This window comes from Symphalangus syndactylus, chromosome 17 (assembly GCF_028878055.3).
Source record: "Symphalangus syndactylus isolate Jambi chromosome 17, NHGRI_mSymSyn1-v2.1_pri, whole genome shotgun sequence".
Classification (NCBI taxonomy): domain Eukaryota; kingdom Metazoa; phylum Chordata; class Mammalia; order Primates; family Hylobatidae; genus Symphalangus; species Symphalangus syndactylus.
Window position 1 is genome coordinate 74,704,138 of NC_072439.2, and position 19,460 is coordinate 74,723,597.

Below are 19,460 nucleotides of genomic sequence, written 5' to 3' on the forward strand. Positions count from 1 at the left end.
ACAAGTAAAATATTAATATTTTGATCATAAATTAAATAAATTGTTCCTGTTCACTATTAAGTGACTATAATATAAAATAAGGGACACATTTTACTGTAAAATCCTTCCTGTAAAATATTTTAAAAGTATGATAGGTTTTAAAGGAGTGCCAGTTGCTAAGAATGTCTGTTTTAAAAATAAAGCACACAATAACCAAAGATATTAACAGAAATCCAGGCATAAATCATATTAAATACCAGTGCTTTTATGAAAACCCAGCTGAGCAATGATCTAGCACACTATCAAGTTTGATTTAATATAATAAGAGGTATCGGAAGTAAACTCCTAGGAGCCATTAACATGATCGGTGATTAATTTGAGTCTGAATCATATTCTCTAGTATGTTATTGAAAGAAAAGAAGTGAAAATTTATTAGAATTTATTGGCAGAGGACACAGTATCTGAAAAACATGGCAAGAATATGAATTCTTAATAAAAATTCCAGGAAGTCAGTGGTTTCTGGGCATCATAGATAAACTGTAGAGAAAGAAAATAATTAATTTTTTTTTTTGGAGAACCCCAAACATAACAAAGTGTCAATAATATGACAAGGGAAGATCAGCACTTTTTCTCCCCCTCAGAGTTTTCTACTATTCCTTGAAATTAAGGCTGATGGAAAAGAAGTCCTATCTATGTTCAGTGACCTTATTCAGGATATCGCCTTTTTGCTCTTTTCTGCTTCCATCTATGCATATACTGGGGGAAATTTTCTTGCCAGAGATAGTAATATTTGCAGTTAATACTTATTTATATATCCTTTAGTATAAAATTTATTGTATTCTAAATCCTGTTTGCTTAAATGACATAGTTTAAAATAAATTTTCTTTTATAGGTTAAATCTTGAGATGGTTTTGCCATTTATATTAATGCTATTGTCATTTTTTAAATGCAGTTTGTTATTTGAATGTGGCTATATTCTGTTCTAAAATGCATTTACTTTCTTAGTAAAGGCTAAAAAAAACTAAAGGCTAAAAAAATCTAGAATCTAGATGTTCAGTATCCACAGTCTGAATTGGTAGTTACCTAATGCTGTTTTCTTTTGCTTGGTTATCTTATTAATCCTGGAGATTCATATTGTTCTTAAAACCCTTTGTCAGTTGGATGAATGAAATATATTACTTTCTTCATTTAGTAAAAAATACTTACTGAGCATCTACTATCTGCCAAAGTTGGTCTGTTTACATTTTAATTTGAATTGATTAGGATTTTTTCATAAATCTTGCCTATTTTTAGCTCTATATAAATTCCCCTTTCCTATTCCCTGCCTATTTCTATTGACATGTAAATCTTTTTATTATTAATTATAATAAATATTTAGATATTTAAGCTATTACCCCTTTTCTGGTAGTAATAATATACACATGATAAAATGTAGAGGTTTCACCCACAAATAATTTTTTGGAAAAGTGTCAACTTTTACTCATGTTTTGTAAAGGCTCTCAGAATACATAAAACACTACTCTCAATTATTTTGAAAAAAATTTAGCAAAGACTATTTGTGGAAGATACACTGGAAATGACCTCAGTCAATGCTAAGTTTGGATGCTTCATAAAGGTCACCTGATAAAATTAGTAATAAAATAGATAAAACATTTAACCCAGATTTAGTAATTATTCTAGAGAATTTGACCTCAGAAGTGTCAGTGTGGCTGTAAACAGTCTTTAAAACATAATTTTGGAAAGCATGATAGTTTGAAGATGGCAATTCGAGACAGCATCTCCTTTCTTCTGCCAATCTGATCCCACAGTATCCAGAAATACCTAAACAGAGTTTTCCACAAAAGAAAGATTTTTGTATGACATGACTATAAAACGCAAATAAAAAGCAAAATTAGTAGAAATTATGTAGTTTTATTTATCCATATCTTATATTAACATTCCAGATCTTCTCAATTTTATCTTTTTTTTTTTTTTTTCTTTTAAGACGGAGTCTGGCTCTGTCTCCCAGGCTGGAGTGCAGTGGCGAGATCTCTCCTCACAGCAACCTCTGCCTCCCAGGTTCAAGCGATTCTCCTGCCTCAGCCTCCCAGGTAGCTGGGATTACAGACACGTGCCACCATGCCTGGCTAATTTTTTGTATTTTTAGTAGAGACGGGGTTTCACCGTGTTATCCAGGATGACCTCAGTCTTCTGACCTCATGATCCAACAACCTTGGCCTCCCAAAGTGCTGGGATTACAGGCGTGAGCCACCGTACCCGGCCAATTTTTGTATTTTCAGTACAGACGGGGTTTCACCATGTTGGCCAGGCAGGGTCTCGAACTCCTGACCTTAAGTAATCTGCTCGCCTCAGTCTCCCAAAGTGCTGGGATTACAGGCAGGATCCACGGCGCTTGGCTCAATTAATTTTATCTTTAAATGAAATCAGCCTTTGTTTCCTCAAATCTTAAATATTCAAATCTCCTCTTCACATAAAATCTTAAAAAAGAAACAAAATATACATTGTATGTGGTCTTTGCCCCTTCCTATCCTTGTTTCTCTCTGATGTGATGGTGTGGAAGAGCCTCTTTTTAGGCACACTTTTTTTTTTTTTCTTGAGACAGAGTCTCACTCTGTTTTGCTCAGGCTGGAGTGTAATGGTGCCATCTCGGCTCACTGCAGCCTCCACCTCCTGGGTTCAAGCGATTCTCCTGTCTCAGCCTCCCAAGTAACTAGGACTACAGGCGTGTGCCACCACATCCAGCTGATTTTGTATTTTCAGTAGAGACAGGGTTTCACCATGTTGGCCAGTCTGGTCTTGAACTCCTGACCTCAGGTTATCCGCCCGCCTAGGTCTCCCAAAGTGCTGGGATTACAGGCATGAGCCACTGTGCCCCACACACTTTTTATGGGCTAATGTGGAAGTCATTCAGTGAGTAGTTTCCATGAGGACGTTCAGGTTCTTCATGGCAGGCAGGAGGAAGACACCTTCAGATTTCATAATAGTAAAGACTCTATAAACACTGAGAGAAAGTGAAAAGTGTCTACTTGTATAAGATTCAAGGCAAGAAAAGAAATAAAAATGACCTATCTTCACACACTAATGAGAATACTTCATGAAACCAAGCTGAAAGACAGCAGTGAAAGACAAGGATAATTTTCCAATTCACGTAAAAATCAGAAAATAGGCAGCCTGCTGGGTAAGCTTTACATATGTTTGTTGAATTCTTGCTTTACCAATCAAGTATTGTAAGATTGAGAACTTTACTGACTATATCGAAGATTGCTTTATTTGTTCTCTTCCGAAGTAGTACATCTTTGAATTAAGCTTTGCAATAAGGCAAACAGTTAAAACCATATGTTGAAGTTAAAGGTAGAGTTATAGGTACATGTAGATAAAGTGTTGGCATCAGAACCATGAAACACATTTCAGATATTTTACTAAATTTTAAAATTTCCATATAGACATTTGTATAGACTGAGCAGTTAATTCTCCAGAAGATAAAGAAATTTAATGTGGTGTGAATTTATTTAAATCTAGGAAGGGTGACTTTGTTCACCTTAAAACAAAGGATATTTGTCTAGAAAGGTATAATTTAAATCTTTGGTGAAATAAGTCATGGAGATAAGGAATAAAAACTTTTAAATTATCTGAAATAGTGTATCACTGAGAAGACTTTTAATTAGGAAAAATTAAGTTAGGAGTTAACTTTTTATTTCAAAAGAAACCCTAAAATATTTTTTAATACACTATGGACAAATTAAAAGTCAATATTTAAGGGAAAAATGCAGTCTAAATTCTTATGAGTATAGCTGTTGTTTTGATAAGAACCTAGATATGAAAAATGAAATTTCAGGCCTGGCGCAGTGGCTCATGCCTGTAATACCTGCACTTTCAGAAACCAAGGCAGGTGGATCACCTGAGGTCAGGAGTTTGAGACCAGCCTGGCCAACGTGGTGAAACCCCATCTGTACTAAAAATACAAAAATTAACCAGGCATAGTGGCGGGCACCTGTATTCCCAGCTACTAGGGAGGATGAGGCAGGAGAGTCTCTTGAACCCAGGAGGCAGAGTTTGCAGTGAGCCAAGATCGCACCACTGCACTCCAGCCTGGGTGACAGACTGAGATTCAGTCTCAAATAATAATAATAATAATAATAGTAAAAGGAAATGTCAGTACTAAATTGGAATCATAAGCTCAAATTTTAATAAGGTTTCTCAAAGTTCTTTTTAAGAAATAAGTATCTAACTTACTTTTAGAAATTGTGCACAAAGGGATTTCAAGGTTTGTTTAAAAACAGATACAAATAACATAAACCACATTAGTTGCAGAAATAATATTAAATAATACATGGTGAGCCACATTCTTAAAAATGCAACCACACATTTTTCTTTAATTAGGATCATCATTATCCAGATTAATATTGCTAATAGTTCTCCCTTATTAAAATTCTGTCTGATGAGTGTTGTTTCCTCACTGTATCCCTGGAATAAAATTTTCAGTGATCCCTGACAATTTAGAAGAGAACAATAAATCTGGAAAAGCCTAGCATTGTTTGAGTCATCAAATGTCTACAAATAAGGATACACATAATCATCAGTTGGTAATTTTTAAGGTTTTCGGAAACTCTAAAAAAATCTAAAGATGGGGGAGAAAGTGATCCATAACCTTATCACCATATATATAATTGCCATTAACTTTTGCCATATTTCTTTCTATACGTTTTGTTTTTGTATCATAATAGAAGATACATCAACATAATTTTTATACTGCTTTTTCATATGCTCTGCTTTTTTTAATTGGAAAAGAAAAGCATGTTAATTATAATTATATTATTACATGTTACAATTATAGTTGAAGATTTCAATATTCCCCTCTCAGCAAATGACAGAAATATTAGAAAGAAAACCAGTAAAGATAGATCTGAACAACACAATCAACCAACAGGATGTAATTGACATACATACATAGATACATTATATATGTGAATAAAAAACACAGGACTCAGCAACCCCATTACTGGGTATATACCCAAAGGAATATAAATTATTGTACTATAAAGACACATGCATACGTATGTTTATTATAGCACAATTTACAATAGCAAAGACATGGAACCAACCCAAATGCCCATCAATGATAGCTGGATAAAGAAAATGTGGTACATATACGCCATGAAACACTATGCAACCATAAAAAGGAATGAGATTATGTCCTTTGCAGGGACATGGATGAAGCTGGAAGTCATCACCCTCAGCAAACTAACACAGGAACAGAAAACTAAACACCACATATTCTCACTCATAAATGGAAGTCGAACACTGAGAACTCATGGACACCAAGAGGGGAGCAATACACACCAGGGCCTACGGGGGGTGGGGTTTGAGGGGAGGGAACTTAGAGGACATGTCAGTAGGTGCAGCAAACCACCATGGCACACGTATACGTATGCAACAAACCTGTACGTTCTACACCATGTATCCTTTTTTTTTTTTAAGAATAAAGAAAAAAGAAAGAAAACGCATACGTAAAACATTCCACTCACTAGCAGAATACACATTTTTCTTACATGCCCATAGAAAATTCACCAATATAGACCATATCCTGGGCTATAAAACAAACCTCAACACAATGAGAAAACTGAAATAATTCAGAGCATGTTCTCTGACTATACTGGAGTAAAAACTCAATGGTAAAAAACCCCAAAATAATCTAATTTGAAAGTGAACAAAAGACACGAACAACCATTTCATACATATGGCAAATAAGCACATAAAAATATATTTGACATCATTATTCATTAGAGAAATGCAAATTGAAACTACAATGAGGTATCACTGCACACCTACACAACGGCTAAAATAAGACAATAGTGGCAACACCAAAAACTGAGAATGTTGGGAAAATGGATTGCTCCATCCTACACTGCTGATAGTAGTGTGAAATGGTACAGCCACTAGAGAAAACAATATGGAGAAACTCAATAGTTGCACTCCTGGGCACTTACTCCAGAGAAATTCTTATATTCACACAAAAATCTGTACAAGAATGTTCATAGCAACTTCATTTATGATAACTCCAAACTGAAAGCGATCTAGATGTCCTTCAATGGATGAATGATTAAACAAACTGGTACATCCATACTAAGACCACTACTTTACAGTGAGAAGGCACCAACTAGTGATCCAGGCAATCACTTGAATGAATCTCTAGGGAATATGCTGAGTAAAAAAATCTGATCTCAAACTGTTACATACAATATGATTACGTGACACAATTATAGGAATGGAGAACAGATTATTGATAATGAGGAACTAGGGACTGCATAGGTGTTGTGTTTATAAAAGTCAACAAAAATGAATCCTGTAGTGAGGGAACTGTAATGTATCTTGAATTTGGTAGGTGCATATGCAGATTTACATGTCATAAAATTGCACAGACATAATACACATACACATACAAGAGTGAAAGTGCAAGTAAAACGAGAAATCTTAAGATTGGTGGATTGCCTTGGTGTTAATATTCTAGTTTTGCAAGATATTGCCTCTGGGAGAAACTGCATAAACGGTACATGAGATCTCTCTGTATTACAACTGCCTATGAATCTATAATTATCTTAAAGTAAAATTTAATTAAAAATAATAATGTTAAAAATTAGATGTATTTAATTTTATTCCTTCCTTTATTTTATTCAGGACAATTTTAATCATGTTTAACTGGGGTTTTGGATAAGAGGATAAATCATATCTAAAGGAAGGAATTTTCCATAAGGTTTTACTGGGTTAAATTATAGATAGATTTCTATAATAAGGAGTAACAACTCATAATGAGGTTTGTTTTGGAGTTTCATTCACAAGCCATTATAGAAGGATATATCAGCCCCTCCACATCTTCATTATTATGTCTGTTGTTTTAGGACGTTTGCTGTAAGATGAGGTTTGTGTGTAGTGATATTCATAGAAGGAAATTAGCAAGTCCTTTTATATAACGACTTTGTCATTTTTGTTTTTGTTTTTCTTAATGATCTTTTAGTTTGTTAGCACTTATTTACAAGTAACTTTTTTCAAAAAGAGCAAACGTGGATGGTAATTTTTCTAAGCTCATGAATAGTTGAGAATGTATGTCGCTGACATGTAAGAAATGCCGGGCTCAGTGGTTCACGCCTGTAATCCCAGCAGTTTGGGAGGCCGAGGCTGGTGGATCGCCTGAGGTCAGGAATTCGAGACTAGCTTGGCCAACATAGTAAAACCCTTTCTCTACTAAAAATACCAAAAATTAGCTGGAAGTGGTGGCGGGCCCCTGTAACCCCAACTACTAGGGAGGCTGAGGCAGGAGAATCTCTTGAACCCAGGAGGCGGAAGTTGCAGTAAGCCGAGATCGCGCCATCGCACTCCAGCCAGGAGCAATAGAGTGAGACCCTTGCCTCCAAAAAAAAAAAAAAAAAAAAAAAAGAAATGTGGTTGAGTATACATTTTTTGGGACATAATCATTTTTTCTGTAAATACATAGATCGCCATTTACATTATGGTATTTCCCATGCAAACAAGAAAAAACATAATGCTTTTTAAATGAAACCAGGCATAATTAAAAATAACTTCTTATGTTGAAGTTTCTTCCTTTCCCCCAATGTGTAGTATTTTTTCTCTTTTTATAACTCAAAATTGCTACTACCGTGAGTCCACATATGTTCTATTTTCATGTATTTTGCCTGAAAAAAGATAACTTCTGTGTTTGCATACTCATGTATTTATTTTTCTAACTTAGAAAACTTTTCTTCAGTTACATCTCTGATTATTGGTACCATTTCAACTGTAGTGTTTTCTTTTCTTTTCTTTCTTTCTTTTTTTTTTTTTTTTTTTGAGACAGAGTCTCGCTCTGTGGCCCAGGCTGGAGTGCAGTGGCGAGATCTTGGCTCACTGCAAGCTCCGCCTCCCAGGTTCACGCCATTCTCCTGCCTCAGCCTCCCGAGTAGCTGGGACTACAGGTGCCCGCCACCGTGCCCGGGTAATTTTCTTCGTATTTTTTAGTAAAGATGGGGTTTCACCGTGTTAGCCAGGGTGGTCTCGAATGCCTGACCTCTTGATCTGCCCATCTCGGCCTCCCAAAGTGCTAGGATTACAGGTGTGAGCCACCGTACCTGGCCTATCGTGTTTTCTTTCTTAAGAAAATAATTCTTAAGCTGCATCTTTCACCGCTGTTATTCCTATCTATTAGGCTCTCTGATTTTTTTCACCTCTTTCAGGAGAGTGTTTCAAGATTGTTGGCTATATCATTCACTTTATTTTCATTATTTACTTTATAGTTCATTTTATAAGCCAATGCTAGTGATAATAAATGCAAACATTTAAATACTGCTAACTTAGTATGTGGGATTCTCCCCAAACATCTGGCCCTAGAGTCTGTGCGTTTAATCACGCACCAGAGCCACGCAGTGCCATTCCGTGAACTACAGATCCACATTAAGCACAGAAACAGAGTAAGCGCTTAGAAACTTTTATAGCAAATCAACAGAAAAACTTTACATCTATTAAATCTCATAATAAAAAAATAGAATTTGTATTTTTCTGTCTTATTTTTACTTCATTTTTCCTAGTAATTCATTTTTCCTATATTTAACAAAGTATTGGTCCACAACAGATTGGGACAGAAATACAACCAAGTAGAACTAGTTCTTCACGACAGATAGAGAAAAAACTCTAGCAACCTGTTAGGAATTTAGATAATTCAGAAATTATAAAGAAAAAACCCTCAAAATTGTATTATTAAAAAGGGACCACCATTAGATACTATCATGGATATATCTATATCTATAGTGTGGCTATATCTACATGAATTTCTATCTATCTCTATCCATCCATTTACAAAGATGGTATGGTTATCCATACTACTATGTGATCCACTTGTTTCTCTGGATATATCATGAACATTTTCACGTTAATAAATATATATATCATTATTCTAAGTGGCTGCATAATTTTATTAGATCTCCATTTAATGGTTTCCCTAATGAGAAATTTTTCTAGTGACATTGAAAATTCTCAGTATTATGCATAATGTACAATGAACAGCCGTGTGTATACACCTTGCCCACGGGTTTGATCATTTTCAAACTGTTATATTCTATCTGTTATAATGTATGCTTACATATTGGAGTTGCTTAGTCAGGAGTGTACAATTGAATCCAGAAAATACTAATACTTTAGAATATACATCATAAAAGTGCTCTCCAGAAAAGTTTTACACTTTTACAACAAGGTAAAAGTTCTTGTTTCTGTATACTAGTACCTACATTAGATATTAGCAATGTTTTACTCTATTTGTTCTTTGATAATTAGATGGACAAAAATGGCACCTCACCTCAAAATCAATTACTAGCTCAGTCTCCTATGCTTATCGGCCACAGGTATGGGTATACTGTTTGCTCATAAATTTTATTCCTTTTAAATTAGGCTGTTCTAAATTTGTTCACTTATTTTTATTTAGTAAATATATAATTAATTTTTAAAAATGTGTCATTTATTATAAGGTTATGATTTGTTATCGGGCTTATGCTAGCTTTATAAAACAAACTGGAAAAATTGGAAAGATTGCCATCTTTCTAAATACTCTGAAACATTCTAAAATAGTTGAAAAAGTCTAAGCTCAGCTCCTTTCATCCAATGTGATAGTATGCTAATGTCTTTAGTTGAATACTTAGCTCATTTATCTTGCTTTTCTTCTGTATAAATTTGTTGTATGCTTCTTTGCTTCACTTAGGAAAAAAATTCGCAGCTTTTATTTCCACCTTTTTTACCAAGAGTTAGTTAAGAAAGTTTGGGCTACTATTTTTAAAAATTTTACCGCCTACTTTTCTTAGTTACTTGTAAGATTAGACCTTTTTTGCATATTTGTTACTCATTTATATTTAATCGTTTATGGATTATCTGCTTAGATCCTTTAAGATTTGTATTTTATGTTTTTACTGTATTTTTTTGTTGTTAATTTCTGTGAGTGCAGCCATGGAAGCATGGGGTTTGGACATGTTATGCATTTCTTTTCCCATCCCACATAAATGAACTCCTCTGGATAAATGTCTCTATCCCATTTGGTAGCTTTTTTTTTCTCAGCATACAGATATTACGCCTGCACAGAAGCCCAGCATTTTGAGTGACTCTCCTTTGTTATGTGGAGGAAAGTCAGTCTGAGAATGAAGCTAATGTAGAAAAAACAGAGCCTGCTGGGAGCAGTGGCTCATGCCTGTAATCCCAGCACTTTGGGAGGCTGAGGTGGGTGGATCACCTGAGGTCAGGAGTTTGAGACCAGCCTGGCCAACATGGTGAAACGCGGTCTCTACTAAAAATATAAAAATTAATCAGGCATGGTTGTGGGCGCCTGTAATCTCAGCTACTCGGGAGGCTGAGGCAGGAGAATTGCTGGAACCTGGGAAGCAGAGGTTGCTGTGAGCTGAGATTGCGCCATTGTACTCCAGCCCAGGTGACAACAGCAAAACTCCATTCCCAAAAAAAGAAACAAAGCCAAAGATGGAGAAGCAAGAAGGTCCAACACTGAATCCTAAGGATGTTCTCTTGAATCAAAATATAAAAAATAATTTTAAAAGTCAGTATTCTTTTAGTTATTTCAAAAAAGTAATTTAAATTAGGGAATTAGAAGAAAAATGAAAAAAAATAATTTTAAAAGTCAGTATTCTTTTAGTTATTTCAAAAAAGTAATTTAAATTAGGGAATTCGAGGAAAAATGAAAATTATAAAAAAATTAAATTACAGAATGAATTTTAAATTAGATGCAATAAGCAAAGAACCAATATGAGATAAGATCAAATTGTAAATGTAGAGGATAAGCTTTAAAAATAAGCAATATTAAAGATTCCATTACTAAAGAATTTTTACAATTTCTAAGATATTTTCATATGCAAAATTGTACTTAAGTTCCCAGAATTTCCATGAAGTCAATAAAACACTTACTATTGCCTTATTTTACAGGTATAAAAATCTGTGCTAAAAGATCTAGTGATTTGCCTCCATTGATAGCAGATGCTAGAATTGATTTGTTAAATGGAAGGTTCTCTATATCATGCTAGTTGTCTTAAGCTACTCACTACTTTTTAAATCTTACTATGTAGCACCTCTGTTCGAAATTCAGTAGACCTTTTCTTTATGACTCTCAATGATTTTCTTTTGGAAATATGGTTTCTGGATTCCAGTTGAGTTTAATGCTTCCATTTTTTTCACTATGTAGCATCTATTCAAAGGTCTGTCTTCGTATAATAAGAGATTAATCCAAGCCAAATGATTGCTAATAGATTGAGTTGGTGATTTTTCTGGGTTCTCCTGCAACTCACCTCAGTGATGTTAGACCTTTTACATATAGAACTTCCTTTGCTAGAGTTGGAAGGGGAAAAAGAATCCCAGACTTCAGTCACCAGAGTTCACTACTCTTTACTTCACCACCTCCTCTTATCAACGTCATATCTCAAAGTGAAGTATACCACACTTGTCCATTTCCACCTTGGACATGATAAATGAGATTAACATTTGTACATGGATATACAGAGAGAGATACTAACTAGGGGATAAAACAGCACTGAGAGCCCCAGATATAAGTCCTTGAGCAGAAGGGAGCAGATACTGTTGGCATTCTAGTTGCTAGGGTCCTGTGTCTCTGAGTTGGGCATGCAATGGATATAGGTAACAATCTACTTTTTATCCGCTGTTCTTTCTTGGGGATTTGGTTTTCAGAAATTTCACTTGGTGCTTCATAGATTTTCATAGTTATTGTACTTTTTAAAAATCGCTTCCCGTGGGTTAATGTATATGGAGGGATGAGAATTATGCACAACAATTAGCCACCATCCTAACCTGCAGATTCCTTAATGGGATCTTTAAAATTTCTTTTCGGATATCAAACTAAATGTTCAAGACATCAAGGGTTTTGCAATTAATAGTTTTCAATTTTAACAAATATCTTTTTATACTCCCTTAACGGGGTGGAAAGAAGCTCTGCACTGTAGAATAACACCCATTGGTTTTACATTTTCTATCATTTTGTTACATGAAAGAGGAATGAATCAGCAAGCTCATCACTTGTAACTTTCCACATGGTACCACATAGATCTACTAAAGTGTCTCCCTGGAAGCGGCAGAGTATATAGGGCTAAGAGATGTGAAGAATTATATTCACACATCAGTGGACTTAAAAGTACTATCAGAGTTTCAGGAGCAATGCCTTTCAGCCAAGTAGGCCATGATGTGATCTCTATTAAATTTATGCAAAATGAGGTTACTCCCTGAGTGACAAGCTATTGAATGACAGTAAAAAGTAATTAATCACTCCTACTCCTATTTGTTAAAATAGCTGTGCTTCAGTCTTTTTTTTTTTTCTTTTTTTTTTTGCCAGGTAGCCTTAAAATAGAGGTGTGTCCACAGTGGGTTCATTCCACTGTGTTTCACCTTGATCTGACCAGCTAGTAATTTGCTTATGCTCTGAAGCATGTAGATGATACACATTAACCTTCAGAGTTTTTGTTTCAGAGATACCCCTAAATTCTAGTTACCTAATGTGAAAAGCAGATTGGAAACATGGCAGGAGCGAGATGAATTAAAATAATAAAGCTTCTTTCCTTCTTGCTTTGCGTTTTAACTCATAAAAGTAATGACTTTAAAAGTAAAATGTTAGTAGTGTGTTTATTTTAAGGTAGTTATTTGCATTGTAAAATAAATACATTGTCACATGCAAACTCAGCTCTTGTACTTTGACTAATAGCTAGCATTTATTGAGTGCTGACTATGTAATTAGCATTGACTTAAGCTCTTTATATATTGTATCCCATTAAATATATAGATGGTATCTTATTAAATCTTATTTAATATTACAACTCCAAATTTTCTGATGAGATAAGTCTGACTAACTTTTCAGAAAAGAAGTGTTAGAGCTATGATTGAAATTCAGGTTTGCTGTCTCATTTAGATCCTATGTCCTCTAGGTAGTATAAAATACTGCTTCTCAACTGGCCACGAATGTTAGTCACAATTAAATACTAGAGCAGTGGTTCCCAATGTTTTTGGCATCAGGGACTGGTTTCATGGAAGACATTTTTTCCATGGAAGGGTTGGAGGGTGGATGGTTTTGGGACAAAACGGTTCTTCCTCAGATCATCAGGCATTAGTTAGATTCTCATAAAGAGCTCACAACTTAGTTAGATCCCTCGCATGTGCAGTTCACAATAGGGTTTGTGCTCCTATAAGATTCTAATGCCCCCGCTGATCTGACAGGAGGCGGAGCTCAGGTAGTAATGCTCGCTGGCCCCCCACTCACCTCCTGCTGTGCGGCCCTGTTCCTAGCAGGCCACAGCTGGGGACCCCTGTCTTAGAGGGACAAATGTGAATTCCAACAGCTATTATTAATATTGCTTTCTTAATTTATGACCAATTTATCCGTGTCTATATTTGTCTACATACTATCTATATCCATGTCATCTATATCTATATATCACTAGACTAGCATTGAGGAAATAATAGAATATAGGATATGTAGGAAAAGAGATAGGTCAACATGTATTGAGCAACCATTTAAGGCACTTTTACTTGCATTAATCACTTATGTCTTGCAATCACCTATTTTATAAATGAAGTAGGTAGTTCACTAATTCAAGAAGCAGAGACGGCTAGAACATGCAAAAGTGGAAAGAAGAAGGACTATACAGTTGGTCAGAGTGAGAAAAAAGAAGAGATGGTGGAGGTTTTACAGAGAGAAAAGGGGCATGGCTCTTATCAAGATCACAGGGGTCCTGGTCTGGGTCCAGTGATAAAGACCTTGGTTAGTAGCAGTGAGCAGCCTGGTCAGCCAACGTCTATCATGCCAGAACCGCCACCTCACTAGGCAGGGGAGTTTCTAGTCTATTCTTTTGCTGAACAGTAGTAAGACAAAAGTTAATATTTTTAGGACATTGGATAATAACTGAGTTTTTATGAGGCCTTTTGCCTTAATATATAAACTGCAGATTTACTACAGATTTTTCCAATTTACATTTCCATTAATTAAATGTTTTTCATAACGTCATTTTGCTTAAATATAAGTGGGGAAAATTGGGCTGTCTGGGAGTGTATATTTTGCTTAGAAATGTTGGAATATTCAAACTAAGGCAAATTAGATATTAAAAAGTTATATGCTTATAAAAGAAAAACTTCAGCTAAATGAAATTTTACAAAGTTTAATGGAGTAATGCATGATTCGTGAATTGGGCAGCCTCCCAAGCTGGAGTAGACTCAGAGACTCCAGTGCAGCCACTGGGTGGAAGAAGATTTATGGATAGAAAAAGGAAGGTGACATACAGAAGATGGAAGTGAGGTGGCTCATGCCTGTAATCCCAGCACTTTGGGAGGCTGAGGCAGGCAGATCACCTGAGGTCAGGAGTTTGAGACCAGCCTGGCCAACGTGGTGAAACACAGTCTCCACTAAAAATACAAAAAAATTAGCTGGGCATGGTGGCACGCACCTGTAATCCCAGCTACTTGGGAGGCTGTGGCAGGAGAATTGCTTGTACCTGGGAGGCAGAGGTTGCAGTGAGCCAAGATCACACCACTGCACTCTAGCCTGAGCAACAGAGTGAAACTCCATCTCACACACACACACACACACACACACCAAAAAACATATATATATATATATGTTGAAGGGAATTCAAAAAACCAATAATCCGCAAGTTCAATGCTCTATGATACATCACTTGATTTTAATCCCAGCTTTCATGTACATTTATAGCAGTATTAATTATTTTGGCACAAACTCCCTGTACATTATTTAGCAATTGTCATTAAAATACTGCAAAACAAACCACTCAAAAACTCATTGACAACAATAATATTTAATCTTGTCCACACATCTGCAGGTTGGACTAAGGGTGGGCAATCTCGGCTGTGTTCAGCCAAGCCTAGCTCTAGGATGGCGTTAACTCTAAGTTAACTAGGACTTATAACAGCAGATGTATGCTTTTCATGAGACATGTTCTTCGCATGGAAAATTCAGGAATATGGAAGGGTAAGACAACTGTGCAAGCATATTAAAAGCTTTGCTTATTTCAGGTCCATTAACATCCCACTAGTTATAGCCAAGCCCAAAGTCAAGACCGAGAACGCTGCCAGAGTGTAGATACAGAATGTGATGACTTGGCAGGAAGGGGAATGATGAAAAATTGGGATTGATAATTTAGTCTATTACAAGCAGAGAAATACATCTATTTCTCTAAGAATTTCTTTTCTAAATTTCTCATCCACAACTCGTGTGAATGTGTACAGTGTGAGTTATGACACAAGTGGGTCTCTACAACTACTGTTCTTCCTTTTCTTCTAGTACCACAAGTTCTTTCAGGAAAAAAAAGAACTCTTCTGAAACTGTCTGTTCTACAGGATGTTAAGGAGTTATTATGTTAACAAAGTTTCTCAGATCAAATAAGCTTGTGATATGCTTCATTGTAGGGCTACTAAAACCATTTAACCTACTGATGCATATTGCAGATATTTAAAAGAAATATATGGCATACAACAGTCCATAAACTTATTTGACAACAGAATCCCCTTCCTTCAAGAAACACTTTTTTTTTTTTTTAAAAAAAGAACATCTTGAGGACCTATAGTTTTGTGGAATTCATTGTGGGAAATGCTCTCTTAAGGCAACTTCCATCTCTCTTGCTTCTTAGTTCATATGGTACTGGCATCTGGTTAATATCCCAATTTCCCACAACAGTCCCCGGAGTGTGATGTTCCCCTTCCTGTGTCCATGATTTCTCATTGTTCAATTCCCACCTATGAGTGAGAACATGTGGTGTTTGGTTTTTTGTCCTTGCGATAGTTTACTGAGAATGATGTTTTCCAGTTTCATCCATGATGGGGGGAGGGGGGAGGGACAGCATTAGGAGATACACCTAATGCTAAATGACGAGTTAATGGGTGCAGGAAATCAACATGGCACATGGATACATATGTAACAAACCTGCACAATGTGCACATGTACCCTAAAACCCTAAAGTATGATAAAAAAAAAAAAAAAAAATCCCAATTTCGAGATCAGTATTTCTAAAAAGAATTTAAGGGAGATAGGAGGCAGAGCAAGATGGCCAAATAGAACAATTTTGCAATTGTTCCCCAACAATAACACCAAATTTAACAACTACCCACACAGGAAATCACTTTCATAAGAACCAAAAAAATATTAGCTGAGCAACCACAAACACCTGGTTTGAACACAGTATCATGGAGAGCAGTATTAAAGAGGGCAGAAAAGAAAGTCTTGCATTGCCTACACCACTCCTCCTCCAACCCTAGGCAGAGCAGCACAGAGAAAGAATCTGTGTGCTTGGGGGAGGGAGAGTAAAGTGAGTGTGGGACTTTGCAATGAAACTCAGTGCTGCCCTGTCACAACAGAACACAACACAGGGCAGAAATCTGCTGGAGTATTAGATCAGCCCTGGGCCAGAGGGGAATTCCCTGCCCCAGTATGAGGAGCCTGAGTTCCAGCTGTTTTATTTATCAGCTGACTAAAGTGGCCTGGGGCCAGAAATGAATTTGAGTGGTAATCAGGCTACAGGGACTGCCATTCTAGGGCAAGCCATGGTGTTGCACTGATCCCAGAGGCAGTGTACTTGGGGTGCATGCAGCCGTGAGACGCTGGCCGTGGTAGTCAAGGGAGTGCCTGCATCTCCACTCCCCCAGCTCCAGGCAGTGCTCCATCCACTTGGGAGAAGGAGAAAGAAGAGCACAGTGGACTGTGTCTTGCAATTTCAGTACCAACTCAGCCACAGTGAAAGAGAACACCAGATTTCTGAAGCACCAAATTCCAGGCATTTGGTGCAGGATAGCATTTTTAGATGCACCCTCGGCCAGAAGTGGATCTGCTGGCTTCATGGCATGGATCCATCCTGGCAGAATTCAACATCTGCTGACTAATGTGGTTTTGGGCTTTGAATAACATCATCAGCAGCCAGGCAGTAGTGGTTGCAGGCCTTGGGTGAGCCCCAGTATTGTTCTTGTCTGTAAGACTTCAGATGTGACCCCGCACAGTGTCAGCTATGATGGCCTCGGGAGTGCCTGTGTCAACCCTCTTCCAACTCCAGGCATTTGCATGATTGTTATTGGCAATCATAATAGTAACCATAAAACAAAACCTATAACAGATACACAAAGAATAAAAAGAAGTTAAAATATACTACCAGAGACAAATAATACAAACACATGGAAATTAAACAGTATGCTCCTGAATGACCGGGGGTTTTCAAGAAATTTAAAAGAAAATTGAAAAATTTCTTGAAACAAATGAAAATGGAAACAGCGTACTAAAACCTATGCAATACAGCAAAAACAGTGCTAAGAGGGACGTTTATAGCAATAAATGCCTACATCAAAAAAGTAGAAAAACTTCAAATGAACAACCTAATGATATATTGTTAAGTACTAGAAAAGTAAGAGCAAACCAAACCCCAAATTAGTAAAAAAAACAGAAAGAAAGAAAGAAAGAAAGAAAGACAGTTCATAGCAGAAATAAATGAAATTGAGACTAAAAACAAAAACACATAATGAAATGAAAAGTGGCTTCTTAAAAGATAAACAAAATTAACAAACTTTTAGCAAGACTAAGAAAAAAAGAAAGAAGAGCCAAATAAATAAAATTGGAGACAAAAAAGGAGACATTACAACTGATAGCACAGAAATTCAAAGGATCATTAGAGACTTATGAGCAATTATACATCAACAAATTGGAAAAACTAGGAGAAACAGATAAATTTCTAGACACATGCAACATGCCAAGATTGAACCAAGGAGAAATCCAAAACCTGAATAGACCAATAACAAGTAATGAAATAGAAGCAATAATAAAAGGTCTCTCATCAAAGAAAAGTGCAGGACCTTATGACTTCACTGCTGAATTCTACCAAATATACAAAGAAGAATTAATACCATTCCTGCTCAAACTATTCTAAAATATTGAGGAGGAGGAAATACTTCCAAACTTATTCTACGAGGTCAGTATCACTCTGATACCAAAACCAGAAAAAGAGATAACCAAAAAAGAATACTACAGGCCAACATCTCTGATGGACATAGATACAAAAATCCTCAACAAAATACTTGCAAACCAAATTCAACAACACATTAAAAAGATCACTTATTATGATCAAGTAGAATTTATCCCAGTGATGCAAGGATAGTTCAACATACACCCATCAATAAATGTAATATACCATATCAACTTAATAAAGGACAAAAACCATATGATTATTTCAATAGATGCCAGTAACAGCATTTGATAAAATTCAACATTCCCTTCATGATAAAAAGAAGAAAAAAAAAAAAGGGTGTAGAGGGCACATGCCTCAAATTGATAAAAGCCATTTATATAATATCCATAGTTAGTATCATATTGAAAGGGGACTTTCAATATGAAACTGAACACCTTTCTTCTAAGACCTGAAACATGACAAAGATGCCCACTTTCAGCCAGGTGTAGTGGTTTACGCCTGTAATCCCAGCACTTTGGGAGGCCAAGGTGGGTGGATCACTTGAGGCCAGAAGTTCAAGACCAGCCTGCCCAATAAGGTGAAACTCCGTCTCTACTAAAAATACAAAAATTAGGCAGGTGTAGTGGCTTACACCTGTAATCCCAGCCACTTGGGAGGCTGAGGCACGAGAATCGCTTGAACCCAGGAGGCAAAGGTTGCAGTGAGCCAAGATCATGTCAATGCATTCCAGCTTGGACAATAGAACAAGACTCTGTCTCAAAAAAAAAAAAAAAAAAGATGCCTACTTTCACCACTTTTACTCAACATAGTACTAGAAGCCCTAGTCAGAGCAAATAAACAACAGGAAAGAACAAAGGGCATCCAAATTAGAAAGGAAGACATCAAACTAACCTTAGTTGCACGTGATATAATCTTACATTTAGAAAAATCTAAAGATGCCACCAAAAAACTGTTAGAACTGATAAGCAAATTCAGCAAAATTGCAGGATACAAAATCATCTTACAAAAGTCTGAAGCATTTCTATATGCCAACAGCAAACAATCTGAAAAAGAAACCAAGAAAGCAATCCCATTTGAAATAGTTACAAACAAAATAAAACATCTAGGAATTATCCAAAGAAGTAAAAGATTTCTACAATGAAAACTATAAAACATTGATGAAAGAAATTGAAGAAGACACAAAACACTGGAAAGATGTTCCATGTTCATGGTTTGGAACAACGAATATGGTTAAAATGTCCATACTACCCAAAGCAATCTACAGATTTAATGGAATTCCTGTCAAAATACCAATGAAATTCTTAACAGAAACATTAAAAACAATTCTAAAATTTATATGGAGCCACAAAAGACTCAGAATAGCCAAAGCTATCCTGAGAAAAAACAACAAAGCTGGAGACATCATATTACCTGACTTCAAATTATACTACAAAGCTATAGTGACCAAAACGATATGATATTGACATAAAAGCAGACATATAGACCAATGGAACA

At 36.0% G+C, this 19,460-nt stretch overlaps 1 protein-coding gene across 1 annotated transcript in view; it reads right to left on the reverse strand.

The window, feature by feature from the left end:
* The window catches only part of SPATA16 (spermatogenesis associated 16), a 257,164-nt gene that overhangs the window by 166,799 nt on the left and 70,905 nt on the right, over positions 1-19,460 (reverse strand). The window lies entirely within an intron of this gene.